This window comes from Notamacropus eugenii, chromosome 3 (assembly GCF_028372415.1).
Source record: "Notamacropus eugenii isolate mMacEug1 chromosome 3, mMacEug1.pri_v2, whole genome shotgun sequence".
NCBI classification, from domain to species: domain Eukaryota; kingdom Metazoa; phylum Chordata; class Mammalia; order Diprotodontia; family Macropodidae; genus Notamacropus; species Notamacropus eugenii.
In genome coordinates, this window is record NC_092874.1 from 230,037,515 (window position 1) to 230,050,338 (window position 12,824).

At 37.8% G+C, this 12,824-nt stretch overlaps 1 pseudogene; it reads right to left on the minus strand.

Moving 5' to 3' along the window:
- Positions 1 to 3,108: 3,108 nt before the first annotated feature.
- Positions 3,109 to 4,036, minus strand: LOC140531444 (olfactory receptor 6C2-like; annotated as a pseudogene).
- Positions 4,037 to 12,824: the final 8,788 nt, after the last annotated feature.

Consider the following 12,824-nt stretch of genomic DNA (forward strand, 5'->3'; position numbering starts at 1 on the left):
AGTTTCACTGAAAAATTCAATACGAATATAAAGTTACAACTGTCCAGTTTGTGTTTTCCATAATATAATACTTTTGCATTAAGCCCCCTCCCTGTTTTTTTCTTTAAGTCCTAACTTGGTTTTATGCTTCTGAAACTCAGTTAAGCCCTAGTGGTTATTTAAATTCTCTGACATTTCTTATTTCTCTTTCTAGAATCAGCTCCTGCATACTACTTTTTGCAAAATTTGATTTTTTCTAGTTTCTAAATGTCTTATATTCCTACCTTAACTATGAAGATGATGTGTCTTTCCTTCTCACTGACCAATAAAATTCAACAAAATGTAATAACTGCTTATTATATACAAAGTACTGTGTTGCAGATGAATTATACATGGTTTTTTTCCATCCACTAGCACTCAACTAAGTCAGAGACAAAAAGGCAGGCTTCAAAATTATTGTAATGTAAACTAGAACCAAATGAGTGCTTAACTGCATAGGAAAGGTATAATGGTAGTCGAAGAGGAGATCAGAAGAGAAGCAGCTTTCTTCTAAATAGGCATCAGTGATCATTTTGGAAAATCATATTGGTATCTTTTGTGGACAGAAAAGTAGGCAGATGTAATCAGGCAGAACATATAAGGAGTCTGTATGTTGAGAGAATGAAAACTATGGAATTAAGTGTTAGGGCAAAGTGAAGAAAAAGAAGAGAGGTAAGGAATATTGGCAATAGACATGCATATCAGCAAGAAAAATGAAGGTTGGGGGTGGAGCCGATATGGTGGAGTAGAAAGATGGACCTGCTGTGCCTCTCCCCCTATAGAACATAAAATACCTGTAAAAATGACTCTAAGCAAATTCTAGAGCAGCAGAAGTAATGAAACAACAGAATGAAAGAGATTTTTAGCCCAAGACACCCTGGAAGGCTGATAGGAAAGGTCAATTTCACTGGATTCACAGTGGAGCATAGCAGAGTCTTGGATGCACTGCTCCAGCACGGACAGGACTGGAGGTGTCAGGGCACGGAATCACGGGTAGCAACTGTGGTTCACAGATTTCTCAACCCACAAATGCCAAAGACAGCTTCAAAAGTCAGTGAGAAAGGTTTCACCATGATGAAGGGAGTGGGGTCTAGCCCTAGCCCTGGACCCAGGGCAAGAGCAGCCACTGCATGAGCAGTGTCCACATTTGGAGCCCTCTGCCTAGTCCCTTGGGGAATTAAGCACTGGATATGGGTCTCAGTCCTGAGCGGTGGTCCTGGGCTGAGGAGGACTACTGGTGTGGTGGAGCTGGTGGAGGCTCTGGAAAGGGAATCCTACTCTCATACCCTTGGCAGAAAAGCTCATGGTTGCAGGCCAGGAGACAAGTAAATTCCTCTTCCTTGATTGTGCCACCTTGGAGGAACTGAGAACTTACAGGTCCCAGATTATACCATCCACTTGACAAAGGACTCAAAAATCAATTAACTGATTGGGAAAATTTCTCTAAAAGGGTGAAAAATGAGACTATAGAAGGATACTTTCTTGGTGAAAAGGTATTTTCTTCTATCCTTTAGGATGAGGAAGAACAAAATATACCAGCAAAGGAAGACATAAAAGTCAAGACTTCTACATCCAAAACCTCCAAAATATGTATGCAATTGTCTCTGGCCATGGAAGAGCTAAAAAAAGATTTTGGAAATAAAGTAAGAAAGGTGAAAGTAAAATTGGGAAGGGAAATGAGAGTGATGGAAGAAAATCATGAAAAGCGAGTCAACAGCTTGCTAAAGGAGACGATCCCCAGAAAATACTGAAGAAAATAACACCTTTAAAAATGTGTTGCCACCCAAATGATAAAAGAAGTCCAATAAGCCAATGAGGAAAAGGATGCTTTAAAAAGCAGAATTAGCCAAATGGAAAAGGAGATTCAAAGCCTTACTGAGGAAAATAGTTATTTAAAAATTAGAATGGTACAGATCTAAGATAATGATTTCATGAGAAATGAAAAAATTATTTTAAAAAACCCAAAACAATGAAAAAATAAAAGACAATGTGAAGTACCTCACTGTAAAATCAAGTGACCTGAAAAATAGATCCAGGAGAGATAATTTAAAAATTATTGATCTACCTGAAAACCATGATCAAAAAAAGAACCTAGATATCATGTTCCAAGAAATTATCAAGGAAAACTGCCATGATGTTCTAGAACCAGAAGGTAAAAGACAAATGGAAAGAATTAACTGGTAATTAGAAGCAAACACTATTGTGGGAGGACAAGGCAAGGGAGAGAATGGAAGATAAGAAGTGCAGAATAGGATAGTGGTAAGTCTTTTACGGCATAAATATTATGGAAGTGCTTTTCATTATTACATGTGTGGGACCTACTGAATTGCTTTTATCCTCAATGAGGGTGGGTAAGAAGGTAGGGAGAGAATATGGCACTCAAAGCTTTAAGAATGAATGTTAAAATTTGTTTTAGCATGCAACTGGAAATTAAGCTGTGCAGGCAATGGAGTATAGAAATCTATTTTGCCCTACAGTAAAATATAGGGGAAGGAGGATGGAAGAAGGGTGTGTAATTGGAGGACAGAGTGGAGGAAGGGGTGGATAGGGTGCCTGCTGTCTTGGGATGGAAGTTGGGGAGAGATGGGAAGAAAACTTTGAATTCAAATTCTTGTGGAAGTTAATGTTAAGAACTGAAAAATAAATATATTTTATGTTAAAAAAATGAAAAATGAAGGTGATTACAACACAAAAAGGGATTGTACTATTCTGAGGACACCTAAGTGGTAAAACTAATAATTCCACAAGTGTCCCAAATAAGAACTCCCGATATATGGTCTTGGGAAGGGAAAAACATTGGTTTCACTGCCTTCATGTGGGGGATGATTGTTTTGAAAGATGGAGTAGAAAGTAAAGTTGTATGTCAGGGCAGAAACTGGGGATGAGAAATGAGGGTCAGAAGAAACCTTCATAATTTGTGGGTTGAGAGGACTTTCAGTTTAAGAGAGAAAAATATGAGGTTACAGTGACTGGACTGTGGTTAAGGGTGATTGTTAAGAGAAATGAATAAGGATAATGGAATCCAGGAAAGATAGTTAAAGGTAATTTAGATGTTCTTTTATCATTTGATATCCTTAAGTTAACAGATGTTTATTGCTTTGAGAGGAAGTGAATCTTTTTGGCTAAGTCCTTAAAAGCTTGTATCACTTGCTTATTTCTTAGGGCATAAATTAAGGGGTTCATAACAGGGGCAACTGAAGTTATGAGCATTGACACTACCTTATTCAAAGCAACTCTTTCTTTTGCAGAGGGTTTGATATAGATGAAGATGCAGCCACCATAAGTGATGGACACAACAATGATGTGGGAGGAACAAGTGGAAAAGGCCTTTTTCCTTTGTTGAGCTGAGGGGAATCTGAGAACTGTCCTGATAATGTGTGCATAGGACAGAACCACTAAGAATGATGTGACAATGAGGGTCAGCACAGCAGAGAGTATGACCATCTTCTCTATGAATTTTATGTCTGAGCATGCAATCTTTATTAAGGGAAATGCCTCACAACCAAAATGGTGAATAACACTGGAGTCACAGAACTCCATCTGCAGGCCCATGCTAAATGGTGGGAGGATGATCATCAACCCAGCCATCCAAGAACCCAGGAGGAGCTGATTACAGACTTTGTTGTTCATGATGGTTGTGCAGTGTAAAGGTTTACAGATGGCCACATAATGATCATAGGACATGGTGGCCAGAAGAAAAAATTCTGTTACTCCAAGAAGAATGACAAAAAATATTTGGGCAAAGCATGCATTGTATGTCCCCTGTTGACAAGCTATAGGGATATCTGGGAATATAGGCAGTTGTGATTGCCACTTCTAAAAAGGAAAAGTTTCAGAGGAAGAAATCCATGGGGGTCTTAAGTTGTACATTCATCAGTGTGAGGGTGATGATGATCAGGTTCCCAAATATAGTGGAAATATATGTGGAAAAGAGAAAGATGAAAATTAAAACGTTTAGCCATGGATCATATGTTAGTCCTTAAAGGATAAATAATTTTATCCCTGTATGGCTTCTCATTCCACTTCTGTTGGATCTGTGTGTAAAAGAAGAGAGAGATTAGATCAGAGGAGGAGGGTGACAAAATGTATATTAGCCCTCGGAATCAGAGGGAAAAGCCAAGCAAGTTGTCACCTAACTTTCATTTTACTTGATAAAAAACAATCAATGAAGTGTTGACCTGAGTATCTCTTAGCTCTAAATTAGGGAGAATAGGCAGTGTTTATGTTTAAAGATTATTATTATCATTACTGTTGAACAATATTCTGTCCTACTCTGAGAATTTCAATCTCCTTAAAACCTTCTTATTAATTTTCATTCAGAAGTTAACCAATGAATACTTAAATAAACCTTTTTTGGAAAAAATATTTGAACAAGTATGAAATGGGCTATCCAAGAAAAATCTCAAGGACCAGGATGGTTTAAAAGTGAATTCTTCATTGAAAGAACAATTATTTTCAGTAGTATATAACTGTTTAGAAGAATAAACAAAGAAGTCCTAAGAAATTCCTTCTATGGAACACATATGGATGTGATACCTACATCATGAAAAGCAAAAACACAAAGAAAACTATGGACCAATTTACCTAATGAATGTTGATGCAAAAATGTTAAATAAAATACTAGCAAAGTGATTCCATCAGAAAGATCACATACTATGACCAGGTGGGATTGATACCAGGAATGCAGGGTTAGTTCAATATTAAGAAAACTGTCATCATAATTGACCAGATCAATAACAAAAAATTAGAAAAATCATGATTCTCTCATTAAATGCAGATAATGTTTTTGACAAAATACAAGACCCATTCCTACCAAAACATTAGAATATTTAGAACTCTCCTTAAATTAAAAATGGAACTCTCCTTAAAATGATATGTAGTATGTAGCTAAAACCATCATCAAATATTATCTGTAATAGGGATAAATAAGAAACTTTCCCTAATATTAGTTGAAACAATAGACAAATTTGGAAAAGTTTCACAATATACAATTACCACATATAAATCATTAGTATTCCCATGTATTTCCATAGTCCCATTCCCAAGTTCAGCAGGAAGAGATAGAAGGAAATATTCCATTTAAAATAAGTGTAGGCAGTATAAAATACTTGGAAGTCTACATTCCAAGAAAACTCAGCAACTATATGAACACAATTATAAAACATTTTTTCACACAAATAAAGAGAGATCCAAATAACCAGAGAAATATGAATTGCTCATGGGCAGTTTGAGCCAATAGAATTTAAATGGCAATTTTACCTAAAGTAATTTATTTAATTAGTGCCATATGAATCTATCCTATTAGTTTATAGAGTTAGAGAAAATAATAACAAAATAAATCTGGAAGAAACCATGTTCAAGGATATAAAAGGAATTAATCAAAAAAAATATAAAGAAAGACAGTCTAGCAGTACCACATATCCAATTATATTACCAAGTAATAATCATCAAAACATTTTGTTACTGTCTTGTAAATAGAGTGGTGGATATAGATTATGTACAAAATACATAGAAACAAGTGATCATAGCTATTTAGTATTTGATAAACCCAAAGATCCCCAAATTTGGGCAAGAACTTACTATTTGACAAAAGTGGATGGGTAGACTGGAAAGCAGTTTGGTAGAAATTAGATCAATATCTCATACTTTTGCCAAAAGAAGGTCAAAATGGCTACATGATTTAGTCATAAATGATCATATTATAAACAAACTGTGGGAGCATGGAAAATTTTCCTCTCAGGTAAAGAGAAAAATTTATGACCAAAATATGTATAGAGAGGCTCATGGGAAGTAAAGTGAATCATTTTAATTTCATGTAATGAAAAGTTTTTGCACAAATAGAACTAGGGCAGCCAAGATTAGAAGGAAAGTAGAAAATTGGGAATAAAATTTTATGGCAAGTTTTTCTGAAAAAGTCTCATTTCTCAAACATATGGTTAACTGACTTAAATTTATAAAAATCAGACCCGTTCATTGATAAATGGTTGAAGGATATGAACAGCTTTTAGAAGAAGCAATCCATAGTCACATAAATATGCTTGAATCACTATTGCATTTTTTCTACAAATAAGAACAACTCTGAGGTACCATCTTATGCTTCTCAGATTGGCTAATATGGCAGTAAGGAAAAAGAAAAACTATTGAAGGCAATGTGATAAATTTGGGACACTAATGCTCTGTTTGTGGAGTTGTGAACTGTCCCAAGTAATCTGGAGATCAATTTCGAACTATGTACAATGGTATTTAAAAGTATCCTTTCCAGTACCAGATCAGTTTTCCAAACACATCAAAGAAAAAAGAAAAGGACCCATATGTACAAAAATATTTATAGGAGATTTTTTATGGTGGCGAAGAACTAGAAACTGAGGTGATGCCCATCAATTGGGGAATGTCTGAACAAGTTGTGATGAAATCCTAGTTTACTATGAGAAATGGTGAGCAAGATGGCTTCAGAAAAACCTAGGAAGACATATGAACTGATGGGAAATGAGGTGAGCAGAACCAGGAGGACATTATATACTGTACTGGTAATATTTTAGTGATGATCAGTTGTGACAGATTTAGCTACATTGATCAATATCATAGTCAAAGAATTTCAAAGGACTTTTGTTAAATAATGCTATCCATTTTCAGGGCAAGAACTGATGAAATCTGAGTGTAAACTGAAGTACAATTTTTTTTTTCATTTTGCTTTTCTTGCTTTTTTATTGTCAACATGGCTAACATGAAATAGGCTTTATATGATTTCACATGTATAATTGATATCTCTTTCCTTCGAGTCATCCAATTTTGTCACATAGGACTCATCCTCAACCCTTTATTTTCCTTTATTCCTCTCTCACTTTATTTTATCTCTCATTCATTCCCTTTGTTTAACCCACATAGCTATTATTCCAGTTAGACTCTCATCTCTCATTTTGAACACTCTAATAGCACAAATAAGCTATTGATTATTGATCATTGATATATCTGCCTAAGATTTTCCCCCTTCCCACTCCATTTTCTGTGCAGTTATCAAAGTGATATTTGTTCAGTAAATGTTGGACCATGTCCCTTCCCTGCTTAAGAAGCTCCGATACCTCCCTCCTGCCTCTAGGACAAAATACTGGCTTCTCTATTTGGCTTTTAAAGTCTTTCTGACTTTAGCTTCCCCATCTATTTTATTGTATGTTATTCTCATTCTTATTCTTTCCATTCCAGAAAGAAAACTCTGTATGCTCTCACCTATTCAAGGTCTTCAAGGTGCCATATTTTTGTCTTTGAATAGATTGTTTCCCAGGTCTGTAATTTTTCCCTCCCCTCCTTCAGTTTATATAATCTATAGATTCCTTCAAACTCCTCTCCAGCGCTATCTGCTATAGGAGGCTTCTCTTTGTCCTCATTTGCTAGTGCTCTGTTCCCAGAAATTACTCCGGATGTATTTTGTATTTAAATTTCTACCTATGTGCTGTTTGCTTTTACTAGGATATTAGTTCTTTTAGGACAGTGACTATTTTGTATTTGTCTTTGAATCCCTAGCACTTATACAGTGCCTATGAGATAAAAGGTACTTTAGAAAATGTTTGATGAGTGAGTGAAAGGGTACCTTTTTATGAACATTGCACTGAATTGTTATTGTTTGAGACTGAGGTAGGTACACTAGTATACATAGTACTTCTAAAATGGCAAACTTATGACTACTGTTTTTTTCTGTGTGTAAGGTGAATATTTCTCTTATGGAAATCCAAATCAAAATGATTAATTCTCCTTTTCTTCAATTTTTTTAGATAATAAGTTATTCTTATTTTTTTTTCCCATGGCTATGTAGCTTGTTGGGTTTTTTTTGGGGTTTTTTTGGTTTTTTTTAATTAAATTTTTAATTTTGGGTTACAAATTTTCTCCCCTTTTTTCCCCCTCCCCCCCCAATACCCAAGTTTTCTAATTGCCCCTGTGACCAATCTGCTCTCTCCTCTATCCTCCCTCCCTGCCCTTGTCTCCGTCTTCTCTTTTGTCCTGTAGGGCCGGATAGCTTTCTTGACCCCTTAACCTGTGTTTCTTGTTACCCAGTGGTAAGAACATTACATTTGGTCCTAACACTTTGAGTTCCAACTTCTTTAGCTCCCTCCCTCTCTACCCCTTCCCCTTGGAAGACAGGCAGTCCAATATAGGCCATATCTGTTTAGTTTTGCAAATGATTTCCATACTAGTTGTGTTGTATAAGACTAACTATATTTCCCTCCATCCTGTCCTGTCCCCCTTTATTTCTATTTTCTTATGGTCCTTTCCCTCCCCGTGAGTGTCGACCTCGTGTTGCATTCTCCTCCCCATGCCCTCCCCTCTATCCTCCCCCCGATCCTGCTTGTGCCCCTGTCCCCCACTCTCCTGTATTATGAGATAGGTTTTCCTATCAGAATGAGTATGCATTATATTCTTTCCTTTAGTGGAATGTGATGAGAGTAGATCTCATGTTTTTCTCTTGCCTCCCCTCTTTATCCCACCACTAATAAGTCTTTTGCTTGCCTCTTTTATGAGAGATAATTTGCCCCATATAACTTCTCCCTTTCTCCTCCCAATATTTCTCTCTCACTGCTTGATTTCATTTTTTTTTTTTAGTATATGATCCCATCCTCTTCAATTCACTCTGTGCACTCTGTCTCTATGTATGTGTACGTGTGTGCATGTGTGTGTGTACTCCCACCCAGTGCTCAGATACTGAAATGTTTCAAGAGTTATAAATATTGTCTTTCCATGTAGGAATGTAAACAGTTCAACTTTAGTAAGTCCCTTATGATTTCTCTCCGCTGTTCACCTTCCTATGGTTCTCTTCATTCTTGTGTTAGAAAGTCAAATTTTCTTGCCAGCTCTGGTCTTTTCATCAGGAAAATTTGATAGTCTTCTATTTCATTGAAGGACCATTTTTTTTTCTCCTGAAGTATTATACTCAGTTTTGCTGGGTAGGTGATTCTTGGCTTCAGTCTTAGTTCCTTTGTACTTCAGTTTACACTCAGATTTCATCAGTTCTCGCCCTGAAATGTAGAAGGTGCCAGATCCTGTACTATCCTGATTGTATTTCCACAATACTTGAATTGTTTCTTTCTAGCTGCTTGCAATATCTTCTCCTTCACCTGGGAACTCTGGAATTTGGCCACAATGCTCCTAGGAGTTTCTCTTTTTGGATCTCTTTCATGCGGTGTTCTGTGGATTCCTTGAATATTTATTTTGCCTTCTGCTTCTAGAATCTCAGGGCAGTTTTCCTTGATAATTTCGTGGAGGATGATGTCTAGGCTCTTCTTTTGATCATGGTTTTCAGGTAGACCCAGAATTTTTACATTGTCTCTCCTGATTCTATTTTCCAGGTCAGTTGCTTTTCCAATAAGATATTTCACATTATCTTCCATTTTTCGAATCTGCGCGGTATGTTCTGAGATATCTGTCTTTCTCAAAAATCCAAAGCTTCCCTCTGTACCATTCCAGATTTGAGAGATCTATTTTCTTCAGTAACCTTTTGAATCTCCTTTTCCATTTGGTTAATTCTGCTTTTGAAAGCATTCTTCTCCTCATTGGCCCCTTGCACCTCCCTTGCCAGCTGAGTTAGGCTAGTTCTCAAGGTGCCAATTTCTTCAAGATTTTTTTGGTTCTCCTTTAGCAGGGAGCTGATCTGTTTTTCATGCTTCTCCCTTATCCCTCTCATTTCCCTTCCCAGTCTTTCCTCCACCTCTCTAACTTGATTTTCAAAATTCCTCTTGAGCTCTTCCATGGCCCGAGCCCATTGGGTGGGCTGGGGCACAGAGTCCTCGATTTCTGTGTCTTTGCCTGATGGCAAGCCTTGTTCCTCCCCATCAGAAAGGAAGGGAGGAAGTGTCTTTTCTCCAGTAAAGTACCCTTCAATAGTTTTATTTCTTTTCCCTTTTCTTGGCATTGTCTCCCCCTAGTGGCCTGGCCTCTGAATGTTCTCCTCACATCCACCTCGCCTCCTGGTCCTCCCAGCCAGCGTTTGGGGACTGAGACTCAAATGCTGATTCCCGCCTTAGGGTTTTTGGCGGGGGCAGGGCTGTTATTCAGTGTTATATTAGGCTCAGGTGCTGAGGTCAGGGGCAGGGCCGCCTCTCTGGCTCAATTCCCTCAGGGGGTTTATGCACAGACCTTCCACAATGGATCCAGGCTCCCGCTCATTTGGGGAGCCCCCGTCTGCAGCCGCCTCTCAGCCCCAACCTCCCGGGGGGGCCCGAGCTATGGGGGCACCACGCTCCCCTCTCAACCCGCCAAAGAGACTCTCTCACCCACCCCCGTCAGTCACCTGTTGGTGGGGGGCCCGTGCCGCTGCTGAAGATCCCGCCTCCGGATCCCTCTCAGAACTTTGTCTCTCGGAGCCGCGGCCACAGTCGCCGCCACTGGTCCGCGCTGGGCACTGTCTCTGCAGCGCAACGGACCTTTTGCGAGAGGTTTGCAGGTCCCTCTGGAACAGAAATCTCCTTCGCTCCAATATTCCGTGGTCTCTGGGTGCAGGATTCGCCCTGGGTTGGTCCCCTCTGCCATTCTGTGGTTTGTGTGTTCGGAGCTATGTGTATGTGCGTCTTTCTACTTCGCCATCTTCTCTTATGTTTTACCTAAGGGGAAAAAGAAGTCTGTAACCACAGACACAGAAAAGCAGTAAGCTTAAATGACTTTTTCTTTGTTTTCTTTGTTTTGCAGGAGTGGGTAGGTGATATTGTTTCTTCAAAAGTCTTGTATGTGTCAGAGTGTACATAGCTGGATGCTGCTCTTCCTACAGTAAAGCTGTGGTACATTGAGTACCCAGAGTATCACGCTTCTTGTTAGTATAAATTTATGTTCCCCCTCTAGTGGGGTCAAAGAAACAGGTTCAGAAAGAAAGATTCCTAACCTGTTGGCATTACTTTGTTATTGCCTCCAAAGCACTGACATATAAGGTTTGGTGCATTTTAAATTTGGGAGCTGGGTAATCCAAAAGAATCACCATTGTCTGTAGAATTGCAGGCAGGGCACAATAAAAGAACAGAAGTGACCTGTTTGGATTCAGAAGAGATAGGAAGATATAGAAGCTTGAAAGCATAGAAGCAAGCATTTAATTCACTATCAGTAATGCTGCCTCCCTAACTAGATGGTGAAAGTCAAAGGTTTTATCATTTAGTAGAAAAGTTACATCTCAAAAATAACTATCAATGCTTTCCCTGAAACATTAATAATATTTGTCTCAATCATGGATTTTCACCGAGTCCCATATTTTCTATCCTTAGAAATCCAAAATGAAATCTTATGACATGGAAAACAATTCACTTTCTGACCGTCCTTGGTTTTCATGGGATAGAGTAGTCCCAAAGATTACCAGTGTGAATGCTGAGCAACAGTGTATAAATAGAGAGAGCATGGTATAATGAAAGAATTAGTAGATTTGAATCCTTTGAGTATCAGCTCTGCTCCTTATGATGTGTTACTTTGGGTAAATAACTTTTCTTCAATGAGCCTCAGTTTCCTCATTTTTAAATGAAAGGTTTGGATGAGATAGTCTCTAAGTTCTTTTCTAGTTTTAACCATAAGGTCTTAACTGTATAGACATTTCTAGTCACCCTTAATTTCTAAAATCAAGACTCTTACACTCCCAGGCTATTTTGTGACTTTGCCATTTCTTATGCATATATCTCTATAATCTTTGTCCTTGAGAGGAAGGCAGACCTATTGTAAAAAGAAATAATACCTAAGGCTATTTCTTTTTATTTCAGAATAGAAGTCCTGATCTGTGTGGGTAAGAAAACAGACTTCCTTATAAATTTACCATGAATGACAACAACTAACATTTGTTGTATCTCCTTAATCTGCTCAGTGCTTAGGATGGCCTGAGTGCAGAAACAAAACAATCCTTAGGGACTCAGGATTAAGCGGCATATATATATATATATATATATGAGTCTCCTATGTAATGAAGTTTGGGTCTTGCCCACAGAGATCAGAGAATCACATCATAACATCAGATACAGTCCTCAGCAATGAAACCAGCCTCAGATTCTATCACTCTTGTGTATGTAGTCAGAAGGGTTCTTAATCCCAAGGCAGGGAGAAGATTTTGGGGATTCCCAGGAGCAGGACAGATTTCACAGGAATCCCAATCACTCTGTGTCCCATGGGATTCTAAGATATTTCATCATCTTCTGTTGCAGACAGTCTTTTTCCTGACACCTTGGTGCAGTGTGAGTTCTTGAATGGATCTTTAACTTATTGATGGAGGCAGTGCCTCCATACAATGCCTATAGTTCATGAAGCTTCCATGCCCTCTCATCTTCTATGATTATTCTTTATAGCTCTACATAGGAGAGATTGCAATCCTTCCATGTCCTCTAACTTTTGTGATTCTCCCTCAAATCCTTCATGAAAGATTTACTAAAATGAATTGGAGGCCATTTTCTAGATCTTTCAATATTTCTTACATCCATTACAACCTTTGGACTATTCATCTATTACCTCCACCTTTTGTTCTATGACCCTCTTATTTCCATTTCTGATCATATATTTCTTATATGAGATCGTTACATTACTTTTTAACTTTAAAGCTTTAATGATGCCTTTTAAAAATTTCACCATATTTTATCAAAGGATCCTACCATGTAATAGAGAGTTATTCAAAACAGAACCAACAAAATTATTATATCTGACATTACATTCCCATAATTCTAAGTAGAATCTTATATTAAGAATAAAAAACTCCTGACCACAAGGACTTAAAAGAATACTGTAAAGTGATGAAGAAAGAGAAGTTAAATGAAATATCTAGGGAGGAAATAATGACAAGGAGAATTGTTGCCTTAGAAAATAAA